Raw genomic sequence first — 24220 nt, 5'->3', positions numbered from 1 at the left:
ATGAGTTGGAGCATTTCTTTATAGATTTGTTCGCCTCTAATGTTTTCTCTTCCTTAAATTGCCTGATTTTCTGTTGCCAACTTTTACTTGATGATCTGCTGGAGTTCCCTGTTTGTCTAGACAATAATTCTTTGCTGTTTCCAGACGCTGCCATTGTCTGCCACGTCTCTGTTACCTTCGTCCATTGCATTCTTTACTGAATAGGCAGCATTAATTCTGTGTGCTTGCATTCACCATTCTTTTACCTTGGGGGGAGGGGGTTGTGTGTGTTTTTTAAGAAACTTTATTTTCCATCAACTTTATTTCCAACCTGTTTAAGAGTTTGTGGACGAAGAGCTAAGACCACTCAGTGATTGTTCCTACCCACTCAGTGGCCTGAGCGGTGAGGGCTGCAGAGGAGTCTTCAGTGGGGGCTGAGCGCTCCATCTTGAGGAGCAAGCTGCTGAAAAGGCATAGAGGGCCCCTGCGCCTTCAGACAAGGCAGCGACCTCAGGCTGAGCAGCAGTGAACTTGGCAGTCAGAGCAGTCCATCCACCCTGAAGTTCCTCCTTCATCACAGCCTTTTCAGCAGCAGCCTTCTCTTCCTTCTCAATTTCTTCGGGATCTCTGTAGATGTAGAGATCACGCATGAGCTCCCACGGGTGTGCGTGGGAGATGGTGCCAGGCATGCGCAGAACTTCCCCGGACAGCATCCACATCGGACCCACTGAGCGAGCCCCCTTGTTGTTGCAAGGGATAGCAACGTCCTCACAGTGCAGAGGAGAGTCTGTGTGACACAGAGCCATGGCAGGCAGGTTAACATAAGACGCCTCTGGGACAGGCTGGTGGTCAGCCCTGGGATCCTCACCACCAGAACACTCAGTCCCGGGGACTACCTGGACCCGTAATTTCTAAGTTTTGTTTTATAAGTCCTCTGCTATTCCTAGAAGATAGAGACACTCTCTTACATTTTTCTTATGCTGTCTGTTTTAATTCTTTTCACATTAAATTATTTCACCTATCTTGAGTACAACTTTTTATTGAGCTCATTTTACTTTTTTATATAAAATGAATCAGCTCTTCAGTTTTACAACCTAAACTTTTCTAATTAATTTGTGATGCTCTCTTTTCATATATGGTGGGATTGGGTATTTGTGCAAGCTCACATGTGCACATTAGTCTAGTTTCCTTTTGTGTGTATCATATCAATAATATCTTTGTGATTGTGTTACTATGGCTTTCTAGAATGTGGTTACTAAGGTTGTTACTAAGGAAACTTACCACTATCTCTATTTGTTAAAATTTACTTAGCTATTTGTGGAATTTTATTTTTTTCACTTTACATTTTATTATGGGTTCACCGAGTCCCTCAAAGACCAGCTGGTTAGAATTTTGATTGATAAAGTATAGAATTGCACCATTTTTCTCGATTGGCCCAGGGGGCATCTAAGAATTTTAAGATCATTGTCCTTTATTCATCTCAGCAGAAACTAAAAATTAAGAAGGGATTATCTAGGAAAAATCTATAAACATGTCATTTAATTTTTTCCTTAAATAACTATTTGTCATATAACCAAAAAGTCCTCTTGCTCTCCTCTCTTCCTTCTTCTGTGTCCTAAGTTGTACTCTTAAGAATAATACCACTCTAGACTCGGAGAAGCAGAATCCCTGCCTTAGACCCACTTGTCCGGGGACCTAACATTTTGGGGTATCTTACTCCAGATAACCCTAAGTCCCCATCCCGGTTCCAAGGATCATCCGGGACTGCGCAATCACCTGCACAGCATTGCAACACCATCCCAGGCAGGGACTCTTGGGGTGCAGGTCCTTATTTCAGTCCTTTGTGGAGCTCTCCAAATCTATACCCACATATACAGGGTTGACGGTTTGCCCCAAGGAGCTCCAGGACTTGTCCCCTTGGGACAGTTTTGGGGCCTCTTTACTGGTCTTGGTTCCAGGAAGGCAGTTTGGGTCACTTCTGCTAGCTGGTTTGATATTCTATCTCTTGAATGGAAGATTAGGCTACCAGAATGGACATACTCACAATGGACACCAGATAAATCTGGATATCTGGGTACCAGCAGTCCACTGTCAACCTTGGACTTGAGTCTCCTATGTGAAGCTGTGAGTCAGCCCCTGCTCAATTAAGTTTGACTATTATAGTGCCTTTGGTCTCTCTATAGGGTGATTTGTGGGAGGGGCTTCCACAAATACTTGCCCAAGGCCCTGCACTTAGGGAAGGGAGATGGAGATTCTTTTCATCGAAAATCAAAAGTCATTGTCATAACTGCAAACTATGTATATAATGTGTGTATATATATATGGAGTTAAACTTTACTCCAAATAATTGTCACTGCATTTAGAAAATACTTTACTTTAGATTTAAAGTTCTTTCCGAGGTGCACTTAATGTTTTTTAAATATAAATATGCAATCATAATATTAATATTTGTAGAAATTTTGTATTAAAAATTTGAAAGATATGAAGGATATTATGTTATATTTGGTATAATGCTGGTATATGAATATGCAATTATTTACAAGTGCTAATTTTATAGTAATGTAGTCCTATAATAATTATAAGATTTATTTTCTATTTTAAATAGAAATTATTAATATTATAAAATAACATTTATTAGTTAATTTTTGAAAGCATATTTATTTATTAGTCTTTTAATACCTACTGCCCTTGATGTTTCTTTAAAGATACCTCTTGAGGTTTTATAATGTCAAAAGAGATGAAAATTATATTTTTCTTAAAATTTTTCAAGATGGAAGAGCAATAAAAAAGCAATTGGCTTTCAAAAAACAAAATCAATAACAGCTTTCAAGTTAAAATCCCTTTTAGCATTTGAGAAAAAACATAACTGTAATTCATTTTGATCCTTTAAGTATAAATTTGAACCGGTTGATAACACAAGGATTTCATTTTTGGTGTTGGTTTTTGTTTGGATTTGTTTTTGCTGTTTTAAAAACCTTCTAAGGCTAATCTAAAACAGGTTCCAAAGCCAATCACAGGCAATTTGAAGGCAAATGCATCACAAAATTTATTCAAAAATTTTCAAATTGCTGTCATTTTCTTTATTTTGTTGTAATAAATACTTCTATGCTTCAGTATTGTGATATTTGACAAAATAGGTCATTACCAGTCATATCCTAAATACAACTGTGTACTCCCATCGGTATATAAGTTGAGATTGTATATATATGAAATTAATATTTAATAGAGAAAATGAGAAAATGACTTCTGATCAAATTGCTGTCTTTTTCCTCTCGAAAACAAAGTGGAATGATTTTCATGTGTTATCCTTATAACTTTTTATCCACTGGCAGAAAAAGGGGGTGGGGGGACAGAGGGAAGGCTTCCGAAAGCTAGAGTACAATAGACCCTTTCTTTTCTGTACTTACAGACAACATTCTGGGCCCCAGTTCAGGACTGTGCAATGAGCCATTTAAGGCACAAATAAATGCTGATGAAATGCAGACTGTCTCAGAGAAAAGAGTGATTATTTTATCTGTGACGAAGGACAAAGAGATACTGGTCAGAAACAGGGCCATAAATAAAGAAATTCATATCACAGAATGTCAAATCCTTATTTTCACATGTTTCAGAGTGAGAAGCTGTCAGACACAGAAGAGAATAGTTATGTTAGAACACTGCTATTGATATATAAATAACAACTTCTCTGAGCTTGAAATAATATAAAGCCTAGTGATAAGGGTGGGGCACATACAGTAATTTATCCTAGAAATAGTCATTATATCCAATGTTATAAAATGCCAACTCATAATTATTCTTCATCTGAAAATATTAAAATATGTATTTATTTGGATAATAGGTAATTTATACATAAAAATTTACAAATATATTTATATGTAATTACTATGCTGTATTTTGCACCATCTGCTAGGTGGAAAGCTATATATTACATTAGAATTCACAATAATTCTCTTTTCAAGAGAATTAACTCTTAAAAAGGGGTTAAGTCATTTTAACAATCAATAAATCTTTTTTTCTGGTTGTATTTCATCACACTTACTTAAATTCTTCACCCTGATTTATATCACCTCTTTCTAAAATATCTGTGTAGGTATCTTCATATTCCTTAAGAATTTATTCTTCCATCTTTGCTTTAACATGCAAATATTTTTTGTTTCTGCTGGTTACACTAAGCCTTGGTTTTCCATGTCTATTTGTAACACATATTATTATCAATTTAATCATCATAATACTGAACTTGTTTTGGCATTAACTGTATGCCAGACAATGTTTTGGGTGCTTTATGCATTAATTGATTTGATTATCACAATTGGTCTATTATATATATAGATAGATAGATAGATAGGTAGATAGATAGATAGATATAGATATAGATATAGATATAGATATAGATATAGATATAGATATAGATATCTCCCCATTCACACCATTGGTACTTCTCACACCATTCACAGATTAATAAATTAAAGCCCAAAGAAATGAAGTGTATTGCCCAAGATTGCACAGCTCACAGGGGAGATACTGGGATTCAGATGCAAGAGTTCTTTTTCCAGAAGTCATGTCTTTAACTATCACTGGCAGGAAGAGGGGTCAGGTCTTGTGCTGGCCAATAATGAGAGGGCTGTTAGCAGCTAGGTGAGGGCCCTCACCCAAAATTTAGTCTTTGATGCTCAGCGGTCACATGGAGTACCCGTGGAATTGTTCCAGGGGTAGCAGAGGTAATGATGATAAACATTGGCCTTACATTTCTCTTCTATATAGATAAGCTCAGTGTGCACGGGCTTCCTGCAGACTGTCCTTTCCTTGTGGGTGCTGCTTGACACCCCAAAGAAGGATAAAAGCAGTGGTCCTTGAATTGTAATAGTCAGTGTTATTTCCCAAGGCAACATTAGGGTCTGGAGAGAACGTTAGGTGACGAGTAGGCCTTCTTACTCTTTTGAGAACATGCAAGATCGAACAAAACACCAAGAGTGCACTAACGTTAGAGACTCCTGTGATCCCATCTCAATATTGAATGCCTTTCAAATACACCCAAGGCAATTGGGTGACTTTATGTGAAACAAGCTATCGAGATTTCTTACTTCACATATTTAGGACAAAAAGAAAAGAGTTTATGACCATGTAGAATTTTAACAAGAGCAAGATGGGGGACAGCTCATCTAAGGAAACCCACTTTTTGTCCTGGTTGAAAGATTATTTGTAAATAGTCTAAGACGATGCCAGGACAAGTGGTGTGACACCTCCCATTCAAACACAGTGTTTTAAAAATGTTTTGCCAATCGCACTTTATTAGATTCTTAAAATACTTCTTGGCAAGGGCCAAGTAGTTTTCTACATCACATATAAATAAATGGACTTTCAGAAAGCTCACCATACAAGATAAGAGTTCGGATAAGAATTAAAAGCCAGTGCTAATATGTTGCCCAATTATTGTGAAGTAACAGCCTATCAAATCAAGTTTTTGGGCAAGTTATATATTAACCTCTGCTTTTCTTAATTTTACTATTTATGCTTTGGTGTTATAAAATGTTTTATAAATGTCAACATTTACACTCTGAAAATTTTTTCTCTCCCCCATCCAAATCTTTGTGTGTGTGTGTGTGCGTATAAAACTTTGTTTTTATGTATGTGTACACACATACACCAAATAGATATGGACACATGTACCCATGTGTGTTGTATGCATATCTACATACATTTTAATTCATATATTTCTGGTTACATGCACATATGTTTATATTATACTATATATAGGTATATAATGCACTGATAACATTATATATACACATACATCTAAGTATATTATATACTAATTATATATACTAAGTATATGTATATATATGTATGTTCATATAATATACAGATATTATATACTTACACATATACTTTTTATTGTATACAGACATATATGTGTATATATTGTATACACGTGTGCACACACACGCACACACATTTATACCCCAAATCCGCAATTGCATTGCCTTACATTTCTGCTTCATCTTATTGTTACTGACTTATACTTCTGGAACACAATCATTAATACTTCAGACGTATTTACATAGCTCACACCTATGTAAAAATGTTTGTATTTTTTAATGTGTGTATGTTATTGGCAGCATTTTTTGTAATAGAGAATACAAAATTACATTTTTTGTAATTGAAACAAACAATAGAGACAGGTTAAATAAAATATGGTCCATACTTATTTGGAATCACATGTATTTGTAAGAAACTAAGCAGTTATTCTTTGAACTAATATAGAATGATCTTTAACTTATTTTATTAAGAGAACTAGTAACACACAGAGAAGTGTGCTATCAAAAGAATATATTATATACAAAATCTGTCCAGAAGATATCCAGCAATGTAATATGAAAAATAGAGACATTTATGGAAGAAGATACAAGATACAAGAAACAGCGTACATAGGACAATTACACCTCAGTCCCCTTCGTAATACAAACCTTGGGACCTCACACAGTTTTCCCATCACCATTAGCTACCCTGTCCTGTTTTCCTGAATCCTATCATTAGCCTGAAATCTTTTCCCTTCCAAAGGTGATTTTAGTTTTGGGAAAAGCCAGAAGTCACAGGGCACCAAGTCTGGGCTGTAAGGGGGCTGAATTACCTGGGTGATTTGATGTTTCGCCAAAATACTCTGCATGAGACGTGATGCATGAGTGGGCGTGTTGTTGTGATGAAGTTGCTAATCACCAGTTGCCCGTAACTGCAACCTTTTGAATTATCCAAATATTTTCTGCAGAGGAGTTTTCGAGCTTAACACAAAATTTGATGCAGATCTGTTGCTCTACTGACTCAGTCATTTTGAATGCTATGGCCAGGCAGTACATGTGCTCACTGAACAGGGTCTACCACCCCCACTGACTAGCACAGTGAAGTCGTCATTGTTCATACATGTGCATTCCAGTCCACTCTCCTTGGCTGCCAGGTCACATTGATGTCACACAAACTATTCTCATTATGTTAACAATGGCTGGACTTTTTCCAGACAGACCTAGTATGTCTCCAGAATGATCTTCCCCAAAAGTGAACTAGTGGTTGACTCTAGAGAAAGAAATTGGGACACCATTATTCCTAAGTGGAAAGAGACTTATTGTTAACTTGCTATTGTTTAAAAAACTTTTAAACCATTACATATGCATTTTGACCTGTTTAAAGTAAATTAAATAGTTGAAAAAAAAAACCCTAGGTAATAGCATAAAAGCTTCTAAATAGCTAAGAAATCTTAATGTTTAAAAACTAGTATTTCCAAAACTAGCATCCCTAGAATACTGGTCCTGAAAGATGTTCTGAAGAAAAACAAAAGTGCATGATCAAATACATGTGCACATGTAAAGGAAACATCCCCCTTTTATTCATTATGAGTCATGCATGTTACAGGTGCTAATTAATCATTTCATAAAAGAGCTTCTTTAACTCTTCCTGTAACCATAGGTAGCTAGCCAATTATTAATAAGAAAGCAAAAGGAATTAGATATTGAGTTTAATAAAGTGAGGAGCATGAGCCTGTTTGCTTCACCAGGAAGCTACAGCTGCAAGCCCCAGGGGATCCCAGCATTGCTCCACCGAGGGTACTAACACTCCTCCCTTCCCCTCTCCAGTACAAGGCTGCCGGGAGCAGAGGGGAAGCAGAGGGATGCAGGCACAGGCACAACGGAAGTCAACATGCTGCAGGTGCAGGTGCTTGACCCTAGAGCTCTGTCAGTCTACCCTGAAGAACAATCGATTGGCTAGGAGGGCGACCCATCAAAAAGTGCACGAAATCATAGGAAGTTAATTGGTCATTTTGGAAAGGCACCTGGTCCATCCCAAACCCAAGCTAATATAATCCCAGTGGAACAAAGAAGCTGTCTCTCTCTCTCTCTCTTTATGGTGACCTGTGCCCACTTGATTCACGTGTGCAGTCTCTCACCCAGATGAGTTCACATGTACACTCTCTCACCCAGAAGCACACAGCTGTGGGAGTCTGACCGCTACCAGGCCCTGCAGCAGATGGCCTTGACTGCAAAGGACTAAGTTTTAATATGATGCAGAAACTCTGGACCTCGGCTGTTGTTTTGACTTTGCTGAAAACACAGTTACACTTTTTCCATGGTGGGATGGGGGGAGATGGGACATTGGAAACCCAGGGACAGATTTCCACCCCCATAAACCATCTTGCCACACCACCATCTGCCATGCGTGGGTTCTTGGAATGCTTTTCTCACAATCCAGGGCAAAAGCCTGATTTCCACCAACAATGTGTTCACTTCATAATTTAAAAAATGTGTTTGTCTTTTTAAAGTTAGAATACATGTGACATAGTATTGTCAATATTATTATGCTTTCGGTGTACAACATAATGGTTGGATATATGTATGTATTGTGAGATGATTACTGCAATGAGTTTAGTTAATTTGCATTTGACTAAAAAGCATTGAACTTTGCAACCTTTTAGACAGAGCAGGGTTTAATATCCAAATAATTTTCAGCCTTCATTAATTTTGGTTTAATGATTTCTTTACAAACATCTGTAGTTCTGGAATATGCATGTTTTTCTACGAAGTCATGTTTATTTGCTTCCTAAATAGAAATGTGATAATGCAAATGCATTGCTTTACTTGATAATCATTTAAGTGGTAATACCCATTTTGAAGCCTTTAGATTTTTGATAAGCAAATTCTAATCCTGTCCTGTTTTTTTTTTAATTTAAACGATGTTATTTTTATTGTTTTTCTTTCACTTTTATCTCTTAGTCATTGGGTTCCACTACAGCAAGAGAGAAGCGTAAGTTGGTTGGGGAGAGACACATTTCCTAATCACACTCAGAGTTTTGTAGAGAATAAAAATAAGAAGCCAGTGCTAATATGTTGCCCAATTATTAAAATAAGAGAAAAGAAAATTAAGTTTTCTGAGCCAAACACATTTATCATTTAATGGAACAAGCATTAAGTTCTTCCTTACCGAGTAATGATTTTAAACCTCGAAAATACTGTTTCTCTGAAAACAAAACACATTATGAAATCCAGAGTTCTCTGCAGGGTACGTGGCGGCTAGGGGAGCTGCAGAGATACACTTTAGATAAGAAAGTGGTGAATTAATCCAGGTTGTGTAGTATTCTAGTCAGCAGGAGACTAAGAAATTAGAACTCTCATGAAACGGCAGCTCAGAATGGTCAGAATCAAAGTTTTGAACTTATTTTCTCTGAAGAATTTGTAGGCATTATGTACTCTCTTAAATTTTAAGTGCACCAAAGGTATCCAATTAGATTGGAGTCCTCCATTTTTCATCACAGAAGAGTTTTGGTCAGAGAAAATGCAGGAAAGAAAGCAATTATATATATAAAATCCATGAGAATACCTGTCTGAATACTGAGTGGGGCAGAGACCCACCTTCAGGCTGGATTTTAAGGTTGAGATCAAATCATTCTTAGAGAAAAAGGAAAACTATAGTTTGATGGACCGAAGTATTGGTAATCTGATCAGTAAAGGGTTACAACATCCCTTTGCAGTATGAGTGGCAGATTATAACAAATGTATAAAATCAAATACATTTTTTGTCTATGGGTAGTTTTGCAACTGAATTACTAAGTATCTTTGAGACTTAGGCTTTCTTTTTTAAATGGGCTTAATGTCTATAATGTGAAATTTTTGTAGGAAGTACAGTGGGCCTAATGGAGCACTTACATTTTTTAGAAAGTAATGCTATTCTTTCTTCTTTTTTAATACACACATTCATAAGTATATGTTTTCTTTAAGTACAATTGTTCCATCTCACTTTCTTTTATGTTTGATGATTTGACTTAGCTCTGGTCCATGTGTTACATAATTGTAATAATTTCTTATCTAAGCCTCAACATAAAATGTGATTTCTAGTTTCTAAATATATGAGAAACTTGAGGCTAACTTTGATTATATTGTATTTCCACTTTATTGAATTGCATGGTTTGTATATTCTGAGTTTGTTCAAATTCATTGAGACTTTTTGTGGTCAAGAACATGCTCAGAATTTCATGAGTGTGTGTTTCTAAGTGAGCCTTCAGTCCTCATGTGACTCTCAAGTGGTGGCTGTTTTCTTTCTCAGATTCTCGTCTGGAGGCGAATTCGTCGTCCTCCTCGCTACTCCTTGCCTGCACTGCTCGTTTTTTCCTTTCACCTCTATAAAAGCACTCATCGTTGTATCTCACGTCATGGGACTACACCACCTACCACATGACTTTACTCTGAAGACGTTTAATTTTGGGTCACTATAACTCTTTCCAGCACAACGAGCATCACAGTTCTCAAAATGATTTCAATATCTAGTTTTCTGATTCCTTCCAATACTCTTGACCAGTCAGTCCCATGCCTTCTCCAATGATCATGTCTTCCATTGCCTGTTAGTCATTCACTCATGGTTATACCCTTGACTTTGTCATTACAAATATGTGCAACCCATTTATAAGACTGTAATAACCTCACAATTATCTTCAGTACACTGATTCTACCACATCATTAGTTACTACGGAAATGTAAATTAAAATTGTAAAGTTATGCAATTATACACCTGTTAGAATAGGTTTAATTTAATTTTGTTTAAATCTGACAACAGTAAGTATTGACAAAATATAGATCAATTGGAATGGCCATCCATCGCTGATGCAGGAACATAATATAGGTACTTCGGAACAATTTGGCAGTATCTTATAAAGCTAAACATATACTTATTATAGAATACAGCACTCATAATCCTATGTATTCACCTTAGAAACATCAAACATGTTCACACAGATAGCCATATACAGGTCCTAGTAGTTTTATTCATAATCACCCCAATAAGGAACAATCAAATTTAAAATATTTGCACATCAAATATTTGATAAGGGGCTAATATCCAAAATATATAAAGAACTTATACAACTCAATAGCAAAAAAAACAAATAATCTTATCCAAAAATGGGCATATTTCCCAAAAAGGCATATAAATGGCCAATGAACACATGAAAAAATGTTTGCTTTAATTTAAGTGTCTAAGAAAGGGGAACTGGACAGCAAAAGGTGATCTGTATGTCTCTGCTTTTCTTTGCATCGGTAGCTTATTTTTCAATTACAATGATCAAAATGATGTATTTCCAGTACAAGAATCAATGGAGGAGAGTAAATGATATGCAAATGCAAACCACGATAAAATGAAGTTCTAAATAAGTGGAACTTAGAAGGAAATACAACAAAGTATTCTTTTTTATCTGTTGAAAATATTAAAAATATTATAAAATAGTGCAATTATATAAAAGGAAAGAAAAAATGAAAATTAAAAAATGGCTCTCAATTTTATTATTATTATTATTTTTAAAGTTGTATTGAAAAACTATCTTCACAGAAAATCTTAAAGGAAACCCACTGGGAATAATAAAGGTCAGCTGTATTTGTTGAAGCCCATTTGTCAAGCCTTAAAACCACCTGCTCCTAGGTGGTCTCTGAGGAGATGCTGAGGGAACTTTATCAAGGACAGTTGGACCGACAATGAAAAGTGACTGGGGGGACTTTCGGGGGTAAAGGGGTCAAGCAGAAAGGTGAAGGGACTCATGGATGGACATCACTGTGGTAATTGTGGCAGGGGAGGAGAGTGTAAAGGGCAATGGGGGAAGATACAATAAAAAAAGAAAGAAAAAAGTGATTGTAGGTTCGTTAAGCTGTGCTGCCCGCCCTTCTTCACATCTGCACTTCCTCTAGATCTTCCTATCTGCCAAAGCTTCTTTACCCTAATGGAAAATGTGGAGATATTCATTTGGCATACGTCTTTCCCATTATTCCATTTGTGTTATTTAAAATGAATACTATCTTTGCATTGAACTCGCATCTCTAAATCCTTTCAAATAATACACATACCTTTCTCTTCCATTGATTCATAAATGCAACTGTTTTTTTGACAGTAACAGAGACAAACTGATGGTTGCCAGAAGGGAAGGGGTGGGGGAAGGGTGGACAATGAAAGGAAATACAGTCAATAATATTGGGATAAGTTCTCATGGTGACCGATGATTAATAGACGTAATGTGGTAATCACATTGTAAGGTATAAAAATGTCAAATCAGTACATTATACCCCTAAAACTAATATAATATTGTACACCTGAACTAAATAATCTTGTAGACAAACTATACTTAAATAAAACAGTTTTTTAAAAAAGAGGTTCACGGAGGGGATTAAGATACATTGAAAGCATATTCTTTGGGTACAGGGTTAGTCTGAATATCCACTAGGATTCTCAAAGCTTGATGAACAGATTATGCTAATGCAGATCCGTATGAAGCAATTCTGGTCATTGAGTGTCAGTCAGGAGAAGAGATCTCTCACCGTCAGAAATATCTCTGCCCTGCATCCCGCCCAGCTGCTCACGATAAGAACTCTGCTAGGCACACCACTGAGGACAAGAGGAAATGACTCCAGGGGTGGTTTCCTGATATTTGGTGTCCAATGAGTAGGGAGTTAGGGGAGAAGTGAGAGACTTCAGTTAAGAAGGAAAAACAGAAACATTTTCCCCAAGGAGAAAACAGTGACTGTGGAAAACAGGGGAATAAAAATCTCCACCGCTGTATAAATCTGTCCGGGAAATCCACAGAAGGCCGCTCAGTGTTCTCCACGATTCACACATTTTTTTCCTTTTATTTTGTTGGTACCTCCAGTTATAATTCCTTTCAAATTTTCTACAACTTAAATCTTTCAATGTATTATTTTCTATTTAATCCTTGTTTTTCATTTGAAAATGTTAATGTGATAGTTTGAAGGAAACGTGATTTATAAATCTTATAAATGTTCATATAATTCACACTTCAGGAGACTTCATGACATTGTTTTAAGATGATTAAATACTTCCCATTACTAAATGCTTCAAAGAACAAGCTCCATGGAAATAAAGTTATTGTATTAAATAGTACATCAAACAACACAATCTTGCTAAGCCCACTGTATTCAAAATGTTGTTAGTAGTTACATTAAATGAAATTATCACACACCATTCTTGACATAAGATTCATAATTGTATTACTACAATTATGTCGTTACTGTATTACTACAGTTTGTCTTTCCTACTTCCCTAAGAAGAAATTATGGAATTCATCGGTTCCTGAAAGATGAGAACTTATATAACAGGATCATTTTATTCTAAGATGCACATTTCAAAGGCAATCAAGAAGAAATGGTTTAATTTCAATTATTATTGTAATAATTATATTTCAAAAGATTTAAAGCTTCATTCAGAAGTTCTCCATTTTCAATCAGGGAGACAAAATCTGAGGCAGCATGCTTTTCTCACTGGAAAATGCCTTTTTACATTTTCAAAAAGATACTGACTTTTCAGAATTTAAGTGTATAGCTCTTGTCTCTTGCTCAGGGTTGGCTCTGACCCCGCCCCTTCTTTCCTTTTGACAAATTTCTTTTGACAAGTAATACTAAGGTTCAGCATTGAAGATAAATAGCATGGAGGAAAATTCCATTAATCTCTCTTTTAAAAATGACCTCTGTAACAGTACTTTGTTCTCCAGAATTAAACTGGGTCGCTCACATCTCCACATCCTCTATGCCCTGTGTCCTATGGCCTCTTTTTCACCTGAATATTCGTGATGGGACTCCTGCTCCCGACGTTCACTCTGATGTGTGAATTCCTAGGCCCTTCCTTTCTGGTCAGTTCTTCTGCAGTCTGTTACCTTATCTGAATGCTGGTGTGACAAATGTCTGCATCTTCTTCTGGCCAATCTCTTTGGATGGGTTCAAGGATCACTTCTTATTGACTCCTAGATGGAGATCTCTAGCTCATTTCTCTTTTGTGTATTCTGAATAAGTTTTTCCAACTGCCTGTAATTTGTTTCACCCTTGAAGGGGATGCAGTCATTTCAATGTTAAGTTAAAAGTATAGGTATTTCTTCCACATATATGAACTCACAATGCGGTCCATCTTCTGGCCTTGAGCAAGTTAAGTAAACTGCTCCCTTGGTTTCTCATCTCCAGTTGTTTGAGTTGGGGAAATATGCAGGGTGGGCACAAGTAGGTTTACAGTGGTGAGTGCAGGAAACATAGGGTGTATTCTGATACGTGTTAATGATCGCATTGTTTTCCATACGAACAACTGTAAACCTACCTGTGCCCCACCTGTATAAATCCTCAGAGTCCAGCACGTTTAAAGGTTCGTTCACCTATTTCTCCCTCAGGCTCATCCATCCCTAACCTTACGGCCTTTGCCTCCCATCAGTTTCCTGGGGGTGGAGCAGGGTTAGGATAAAGACCAGATCTAAAGAAAAAATTCACTCTGTCTACATTTTTCTCTCGGCCAAGATTTTCAGTTTAGTAATTTGTATATGTTGTTTTAAATAGGAATACAGAACATAATTAAAGCAGAATCCTGTTGGGGAGATCAAAGACTTCATCTTGACTAGGGCTCTCATAAGACAGCGCCATGCAGAATATGCTCCTGTTGGTTAAAAATAAATTTTCCAGCTTGTTTGTGACAAACATTAAGGAACTGGAATGGTTAAGGAATGGAGATACTGATAGAATGTTCTCAAAGAATTTGGCGTGATGGGTGCAGGTGAAATACCACAGTTTTGCTGGGAGAAATGATTGCTAAGCAGTCAGAGAAACTTTGAGAAATAAAATGGCTTTTTATTTCATAAGCTAAATTGAAAACTCAGTGACATTTATTTATCCATTTACCTAAAAACATTTGTGAAATAATTACTATGTGTCACAAAGATAGAGCATCGGTAACTGACAAGTTCAAATTTTGGGGAGCTGCTTATTAAACAGTTTATTATTAGGCTAGTATCGTGAACTGCTGTATGAAGTGTTAAGCTTTTGTCCTGTGTTTTGGGACATAAAGGGACATCACAAGCCAGATAGAACAGCATAATAGAAACTAGGAGTTTCCTACTTAAGGTGGCAGATACATACAAGAATTAAATGTCACACATTTCAGTGAAGGGGGAGCTGAACTCATGTTCAGTTTATCATCTGAAAAGGGGGATTCGATAGCAGCCATGAGACCATTAGGGTGCACCAATAGGAATTTATTCTGGAAAACAGAAATAGATATAAAAGTAAAAGTTGGTGTTCTCAGTCCGAAGAAGGGAAAATAAAAATGAGAAATTAAATGTCGGAATAATATATTGAGAAAAAGAAAGTATAAATGGAACGTTAAAAAGAAATTTTACTACTAAGGATTTAAAACTTTACTAAAACTTTCTTAGAGAAAATTGATTTAATGGTGTTAAGAACATATATAGGAAATCAACTCAGAATTCAGATTAAAATACGACCAATGAAGAGACAACAAATAACAAGGATAATAAAAATTCAGCATGAGTACATTTGAATTTCCTTAAGAAGAAAGCAGAAATAGTGGCTTAGGGATAATAATTGAAGAAATAATAGAAGAATGTTTTCCTGAGATGAAGAAAAATCAGGAACTGCATAATGAAAGAACTCACTGTACAACTAGAAATAAAAAATCCAGAACTAATTCAGATCACAGCTAACAGCTCTTGCTTTAGACACACAGGCCCAAATCTCAGTGGCATAAAGCAGTAAGAAATCTCTTCTTAACCCTCCGCAAAACCACTGGGTGCAGCAATATGATCTAGGGCCACGCACATGTCTGGGAGTCAGTGGGGAAGCGGCTGATCTAGTGTGTGAGGTTGGGGAGCCTTGGGAGGGTGGGTCCGCTGCAAGTCTCAGGCTTGGCCATCACAGGTCTGCTCCACATCCCATTCTGAGACCCAGGCTGAAGGGCAGCAGCTCCTGGGACTGCCGGTCTCATGGCAATAGCAGACACAAGGCCAAGTCCAAACACACAAGCACACATCCAAGCCCTGCTTGTATCATGCATCTTAACCTCCCACCCACAAAAGAAAATTACATGGCTGAGCTACTTCAAGAAAATTTTGTAAGCAAATTAGGTTATCTGGTGAAGCCAAGAAGAGCTGCCATTTTTCATAAGAGCTCTACGTTTAATAAAAATTAAGTCAGTAGTAGCTAGAAGTGAATGTGTTCTTCATTCATGTATTCTTGTTTTCGTTTAATGACTCTATAGTGTTAATTTTAAGGATTTCCATATAATTCTATTTCTAAATTAAATGTAATCTATAAATTACTTGTGAAGGATGTCATTTAAATTTTGTCCCCACAGAGGAAAAAAACTTTAGTTCCATTGTCTTTTCAATTCTAATAACATTATTTCTCCCTCTCCTAGTGATTCATTTATTTCTAAATATAAAAGTACGCAGTTTTACTTTGGTGAGATTTCAAATTATATCACCACTGTGATTCATTACTCATCCCTAGAAGAAGATAGGCAATTTTGGTTAAACTACTCTCAAAATAATAAGCCTAAGGGCTTATTTTCTGGTTTTCACAAAATCTAAAGAGCTGACCTGCTAATAAAATACCATTTATGTAACAATCTCTGGGTCTTTTTTGAATATTTCCAATAAATCAAATTCAACAGCATCGCAAATTGAAATGTGCTATGAGAATAAAGCATGTTAAGGATTTCAAATGTGTGTGTGTGTATGTGTGGGTGTGTGCATTACATTTGCTGAAAATAATTATTGGAGATGGGCAGGTAATTTTATATACTTTAAAAAGTAGTAGCATAGAAAGGATGGGTCAGAAGAGGATATATAGGAAAATAGACATTGTGTCCTGTGCTTGGAAGTTTAACTGCTGCAGCCATTGTGGAGAGAAATCCAACAATGCTTAGTAAAATTAAGTATGAATTGTTATTATTTGATTTAGTTTTAATAAGACATTCAGGTGAAGGTAGACTGGGTTTTATTGATCAGAAATAAAATGTGTGATACCAAATGAGCAAAATTACTGTATTCTAAAATAAGATATTATTCCCAATAACTAGTGACTGTAGCCAATGTTTATATGTACAACACAGAGCAGTAAAAAATGTTTGCAAATGAAATTAGTAATAGTTAAGGCAAACCGAGAGGTTCTCTTATGCACTCCGAATGGGAGGAAATATTACAAAGGATATAATAGGATTGTAGGCAAAGGCCTTGGACCATAAAATTTTTTAAAAAATTACTGAAACCAAATGCACGAAAGTACCTTCAACATAGTATACTCTGGTCGAGATCAAAATTTTTATTGCTTTATATAGACTGACCTGTTCTGTTAAACAGCTTGAAATAAAGTCACAAACTAAAATTCTCAGGTAGGTCAAGCTGACACCTGGGCTGAGTGTAGCTCTGTTGAATTTACAGCAAGACCATAAGTCCCTTCTCAAAGGTGCAGCTGCTACACAGAGCAGCATTTTTCTTGTCACAAAAGAAAGTACCAGTGTGTGGGGTTGAGTTTTTCAGAAAAAGATAGATTACAAAACTGTGGTTACTAAACATTTACACAGTGGAATGCTACTGGGCTATAAAAAAGAAGGAAATTTTACCCTCTGCGACAGCATGGATGGACCTGGAGAGTATTAACGCTAAGTGAAATAAGCCATTCAGAGAAAGAAAAATACCAAATGATTTCACTTACATATGCAATCTGATGAACAAAGTAAACTAAGACACAAAATAGAAACAGACTCACAGATAAAGAAAGGAAAGCTGTGTGAGGGGAGAAGGGTTGGGAGGCTGGGTAAAAAAGGGATTAATCAAAGAAAAAACACTCATAAACACAGACAACAGTATGGTGGTTACCAGAGGGAAAGGGGGTGGGAGGAGGTGGAAGAGGGTTAAAGGAGCTACGTGGCGATGGAAGGAGACGTGACTTGGGGTGGTGAGCACACAATACAATACACAGATGCCGGATTATACAACTGTGCCCCTGAAACCTACATAAATTGTGTTAACCAATGTCAGCTCAAGACATTAAATAAAAATTTAAAAAGAAAAAAAGAAAAGATATAAACAAGAATGCTTGCATGAATCTTTTGATTTTCACATTTATTTGGTGTACCTTCAGAATTCAGGAGTGTAATGTTACATTAATATTTCCATGCTATAATAGGATTTAGCTATTTAGATAGTGTATCTAAATATATTATGGTATGATAAAAATATAAATTATTAATACTATTATATTATACACATTATAATCAATTCCATAAATCTCCGTTGGGTTTATTTTTACATTTTACTTTTTATCTAGTTTAATTATTTAGTTTTATTTTATTCCTCCATTTACTCTTAGTCTGCTCACCCATTTCTCGCCGCTCCTTGGGTACTGTTCTGATGCTTTGGGTGTCCATTGGCCATGGCGTAGGTTGTTACAAAATACATATTTACAAAACGTCTAACATAATTTTGTTGTATTTCTTTTAAATTACATTAAGTGCTATTTAGCTATTGATAATTTTTAGGATTTTAAGCACAATGTTATATTTTTAATTCACATTAGTCCTCCTTTGAATCATGCTCTATGCTTTCGACACTGTATCCCTGTTGGCGGTGCTGTGCATTGGGGCCCCTCCCCCAGAAAAGGAGATATGTTGAAGTCCTCACCACCAGGACCTCAGAATGTGACTTCATTTGGAATTGGAGTGATTGCAGATTTAACCAAGTTTAGATAAGATCATTAGGGTGGGCTGTAATCCAATGCTTGATATTTTCATAAATAGAGGAAATTTGGACACGGAGACAGATGCACGCATGGCAGCATGCCATGTGAAGATGAAGGAGGAGATTGGAGTGATACTTCCATGAGGACAAGGAATGCCACAGCTCACCTGCAAGCACCAGACGCTGGAAGAGAGGCGTGGGACAGCCTCTCCCTCACAGTCCTCAGCAGGAACCCACCTGCTGACACTTCGATTTCAGACTTCTGGAAATACACGCACACACACAGAGGCTTGGGAATATATGGGAATATAGGGTAGTTTTCCTGATTTTGAAGTCATATACTAGGAGAGCTGCATCATATGCTGTATCCACAATTAATTGCATTAACTACTGCCAGATTTCCCCCCAGAGTTGCTCTACCCAGTTCTGTACGTCTCCACGGCAGTGCAGTAAAAGTGTTCGTTGCTCAGCCTCCTAAAGGCCTTGAGACCTGTCAGACTTCCGCCACGTGCTCCCAATCTGCGCTGCATTTTCCCCTTTCTGTGAATTTCCTATTCATAACCTTGAGTCTTTTTCTAATTGAAGAGTAGGATGATTCTTTTCTTTAAATACTCAGAAACTGCATTGTAAGTACTTTTTCCCTGTCCTTTGCTCTTTTACATTTTTAATGTTGGCTTTGATGAGAGGAAGACCTTATGAATAATTTCCTTTATGAAAAACCATTAATCTTGTCTTTTATAGCTTGTGTATAACAAAGGAGAGTTTAAATTTTTCTCCCCACCCTGGTGTCACAGAGCTAGCTTCCCCAAGTTTGTTTCTGAATTTTTAAGGCTTGCTTTACATGTTAAAGTCTCTGATTCACATGGAATTGATTTATCTGGATGGCGGGAGATAAAGTCAACATGAATTTCCCCATGTTTCTGAAATACTTACTGTCTGATACATCGCCCTGGTATGCAAGGCCAGCTTCATTATGCATGATACCTCCATGTATTCATATTTCTATTTCTAGAATCTTGATTCTGTTCCATTCATGTTTTCCTATTCATGAGCTCCCATCACATAGCCTTGAGTACATTAGATATAGCATAGTATACAGTAAAATCATTTTAAGCATTCTATATATATTAAAAAAGAAAATTAGTTTCCACAAAAATATATATAGAATTGTAATTGGAATTATAGTGAAATATAGATTTATTTCAAAAACTGATATCATTTAATAACTATAAAATTTATTGTCCAAACAAGGACATGTTGAAGAATAGCCAAAAGCTTTATTATCTCCCAACAATCTGTATGGATGTTTGAAAATACTTTTCAAAAACTATTTGCAAAGTAAAACCTTTTCTAAACATACAAATAACATGTTTATCAATCATTAAATAGCCATTTGATTTTGATAATTTGCACATTACATATAATGTGAAAAATTATTTTGGAGATGTGTATGCATATTTTAATGTTCATTTTTCATGTCTGCTTTTAATAATATTCCCTTTGTTATTTCTAAATAATATTTACCATGTTCTTATTATTTCTTAGTTGTTCATGAAAGTATATATCCACTTATTCAAAGAGACACTTTATGGTTATTGAATTTGGAACTGACTTCAATTAACTCAGCTCAGTGGACCATAATATGCTTAATAAATATATTATCACTATATATGTTAGTAGACATAAAAAGAGAACAATTTCTCTTAGAAGATAGTCTTGGTTATAAATTTGTCAAATAAAATGTATTACTATTATAGCTAATTAATTCCACAGACAATCTTTTGGCCTCCTTACCCTTTCTTAGCAAAGATTTTTCTTTTTTTTTTTAACAGATAACTCATCAAATAATAATTACATTTATGGTTATATTATTATATTTATTTGATTCTGGTAGAGGATATAAATTGATTTAATTAAACATAGGGACTCTATCAAATGATTCTTTCCATAAAACAAAATGTTCCACATCACAAGTATAGAATTTAAATATTAAAACTTTCCCATAGATACAGAGAACAGACTGACAGCTGTCAGGGGGGAGGGGAGTAAGAGGGCTGGGAGAAAAAGGTGAAGGGATTAAGCAAACAAATAAACAAACAAACAAAATCTCATAGGCACAGGTAGCAGTATGGTGACTACCAGAGGGAAAGAGGGGTGGGGGAAAGTAGAAAAGGGTAAAGGGGGGGATAATGGTAATGGAATAAGACTTGACTTTGGGTAGTGAAGTCACAATACAATCTACAGATGATGTATTACAGAATTGTACACTTGAAATCTGTATGATTTATTAACCAATGTCATCCCGATAAATTTAATAAATTTTTAATTTTTTTTCTAAAATTTTGCTTAACATATATAAATATTATTTATTTTTTTGAAAAAAATTTTAATATTTGCACAAAACTATCTTGTAGGGCTATGCCTTGGAAAGTTGGAAAGTTTTTACCAGAAAATCTTAGGTACATGAGCACACTGGGTGTTTGACAAGGTGGAGCCTCTTTCAGTGATTTCTGGCAAATGTATACTTTACAGTCAGTCATCCCATATGCCTGTGTGACCGTGGCCTTTTAAAACTGTTAATGCAATTTAAAATGTAACACAGCTTTTCTATGTCTTATGTGTTAAGAAGCTTAAAATTCCATGTTAATATTGTTATGATAATTTCATGCATCAATTAATTAACCAGTGAGGTGCTTTATTGTTTTCATTAGTCAGAGCATACATTTTAGTGTTCATGTTAATGTTCTGTCAGTGGATTTTAATTGGAGAAGTGGTCATATGAGCAAAAGAAGGAATTATTTTTAATACATAATCTATCTCATTATTTAAGCATTTATTTTCTTGATGGTAGAAATATTTTTGATATATACAGCAACAATTTTTCCTTACTGGAACTGATACATATTCCTTATATGGAATTATTACAAAGCTTGCAGCTTTTGGGTGTAGTACCACTTACTAGTCAAGGTTATCACAGAGTTATCTTATGCATGAATATCAAATCGCACAGAATATACCTCAATCTAAGGGACTCTGGTATAAGAAGTTCAACAATGGATAGATGGTAATGTGGTCCATTTACATATCATATCAACTAGAATGATATGATATCAGCTTAGGGGGGAAATCTGTGTTACTCGGCATTGTTCAGAGACACAGAACCAATAGGGTTTGCACACAATGTGGTCTTTTCCTCATGCCCAGATATGACCAATGTTAAGCAATGTATAAAATAAAAATGAGGAAATACCCGGCCACAGCCCTCCCATGTACTCAATAAGAACAGATACAGCAATAGAATATCACAATCAAAGGGAAGCAATGGAAACACACAGTAGTCTCAGGGCATAGGAATTTATAAATCTTTCAGCAAGTCTTCTGAAGCATACCTACCTTGAAGGAGGCCAAGTTCATTAACTGCTCTATTTCTGCTCCCTGAAAAAAATTAGGATCCCATGCCCATGTTAACTCAGGACATCTCATGTCCATTGACCCCTGGATCACCTGTTGAGCTTCCTTGTATCCATTTTCCTTTGTTGGTACATTTGAGGTTGGTTTTGGTGACTTTGTCCTGCTTATGAGCTGTGTGGCCTTCATCGTGTGCTTCCTACTGCCACATATGACAGTGTAAAGTTGTTCTAGAACTTGAATGGTTCAAGCCTTTTTAAATTTGATCTCATTTCTTCAGTTGATGAGTAGGCCTTACGTATATTTTTAATCCATTTCGTTTACTTAAAGGTGTTTTCCCCCCTAGAAATAATTATCAAGCACAAATTGTTTTTGCCACCTTGGCCTAATCTATTCCTTTCAACATTTCTAACTGCAATCTGGAGAATTCAGGCTTGAGTGGGAAGATCTTTGCCATTCAAAGTTATTTCAATCTTGCTTCCCACTGTTCATGGTTTTTTCAACTCTCTGAAGTTCCATATTTCTGGAATCACTCTTCACATTCTTTCTGCCTAGATCAGCGAATTGTTCCTGAAGTCCATTTTTTATATGCTTTGTTACATTGAACTAATGTTATCTAAAATACCTCAGAATATTTCATTTCTATCTGTTCTCCAACTACTCTAGGTTTCATAGGTGTTATTAGTTGTTTTAATATCTTAGCTATGGTAAATAAGACTGTAGTGAACATGAGAGTCCATATATCTTTATGAATTTTTTAGATAACTATCCAAAAGTGGAAGGGCTGGATCGTATGGTAGTTTTATTTTTAATATTTTGAGGAAATTTCATATAGCGTTCCATAGCATCTGCACCAGTTTTCATTCCCATCAGCAGTGCACAAGTGTTCCCTTTTCTCCACGTCCTCGTCAACACTTGCTATGTTTTGTCTTTTTGATAACTCAGCCATAAAAAAGAAGAAAATGCTACCATCTGTAACGACATGGGTGGGCCTTGAGGGCATTATGCTATGTGAAATAAGTCAGACAGAGGAAGTACCATGTGACTACACTTACATGTAGAATATATCAAAACAAAACAAATGAATAAACAAAATAAAACAAAAACAAATTTATAGAGACAGAAAACTGACTGGTGGTTACCAAGGGGAAGGGAATTGGGTGGAGGGTAAAAGATGTGAAAAGGATCAATTGTACAGTGATGATGGCAATTAAGACTGTTTTGAAACCACAATTAAAAATTTAATTATTTAATTAATTTAGAAACCTGGCTTTGTTCGGATAGCTCCTCTTTTGCGTGGACATGACAGAAGTTGAGTGGGGTGATAGGAAAGAGAGAAGTGCAGCAGCAAAGCCAACACTCCCTTCCCCTCCACCCCAGAGTAAAGGGCTCACGAGATGGTGACTGGGATAGCTAAGTCTGGGTGTTTTCCTTGAATACACATAATATTCAACAGCAGAAAGGAAAACATTTTAGAAAATCAATACAAAGTCCCATCTGAAAAGGGAGAAAATGGAAAACCACATATAGAAAAAAATCTCTTGTGTCTTAGCAACAATCTTAGTCGCTATGCCACTTACAACTTGCACTCTCTCTGAGACCCTGAAACAAAGCTCAATTCTCCCAAATCCTGAGAATTTCCCAAATTATGAACGGTTCTTGGTGCCAGAGTTATCACACTGAACAAAGAGACAAAAATCTCAGCCTTCACTGAACTTGCATTTGGCTCTAGATGATAAAAAATTTAAACAAAGAGGATGCTACGTGAGTCCTAAGGATAAAAGTAGAAGCAAGAAGAACGGTGGAAGAGCTGGGCTTGGGTGTACAGAAAGGGTTGTGAGCCCAGGCTTCTCTGAGAAACAAGATTTAAACAATGACCTAAAGGGAGTGAGGAGAGAGTTGATGGGATATTAATGGGAAGAACTTTACAGACTGAGGAAGCAGCCAAAGACACGAGGTGCGAGCATATGCAGTATGTCCAGTGGGGAAGCTGGCATGGCTGGAGCAAAGTGGAGCAGAGAAAACAATGGGTATAAGCTCAGACGTGAGGTGGGCCAGGCCAGGATGAGCTAGAGCATTGGGAGGAATTTAGAACTCACTAAGGCATGATCTGATATGTTTATTTTCAAATCATTTTTTGTCTAATCCAGAAGGTACAATCAAAATGTTTTCTTGATTCATCAGACTGTGGAGGACATTGCTTTATAGGGAGAGGCAAGGATGATCTGTGTGGAAGTATTTCCAGGAAGTCTAGCACATTATGCTTCCTTCATTTCCTGAACTCGTCTT

General features: G+C 36.3%; 1 pseudogene; it reads right to left on the bottom strand.

The window, feature by feature from the left end:
• Positions 1-336: 336 nt before the first annotated feature.
• On the bottom strand, positions 337-22120 carry LOC112297283 (small ribosomal subunit protein uS2 pseudogene; annotated as a pseudogene).
• Between the last annotated feature and the right edge of the window lie 2100 nt (positions 22121-24220).

This window comes from Desmodus rotundus, chromosome 11, assembly GCF_022682495.2.
Source record: "Desmodus rotundus isolate HL8 chromosome 11, HLdesRot8A.1, whole genome shotgun sequence".
Taxonomy (NCBI): Eukaryota; Metazoa; Chordata; class Mammalia; order Chiroptera; family Phyllostomidae; genus Desmodus; species Desmodus rotundus.
Note: the sequence above shows the minus strand (reverse complement) of the source record. Positions and strands in the feature narration are given on the sequence as shown.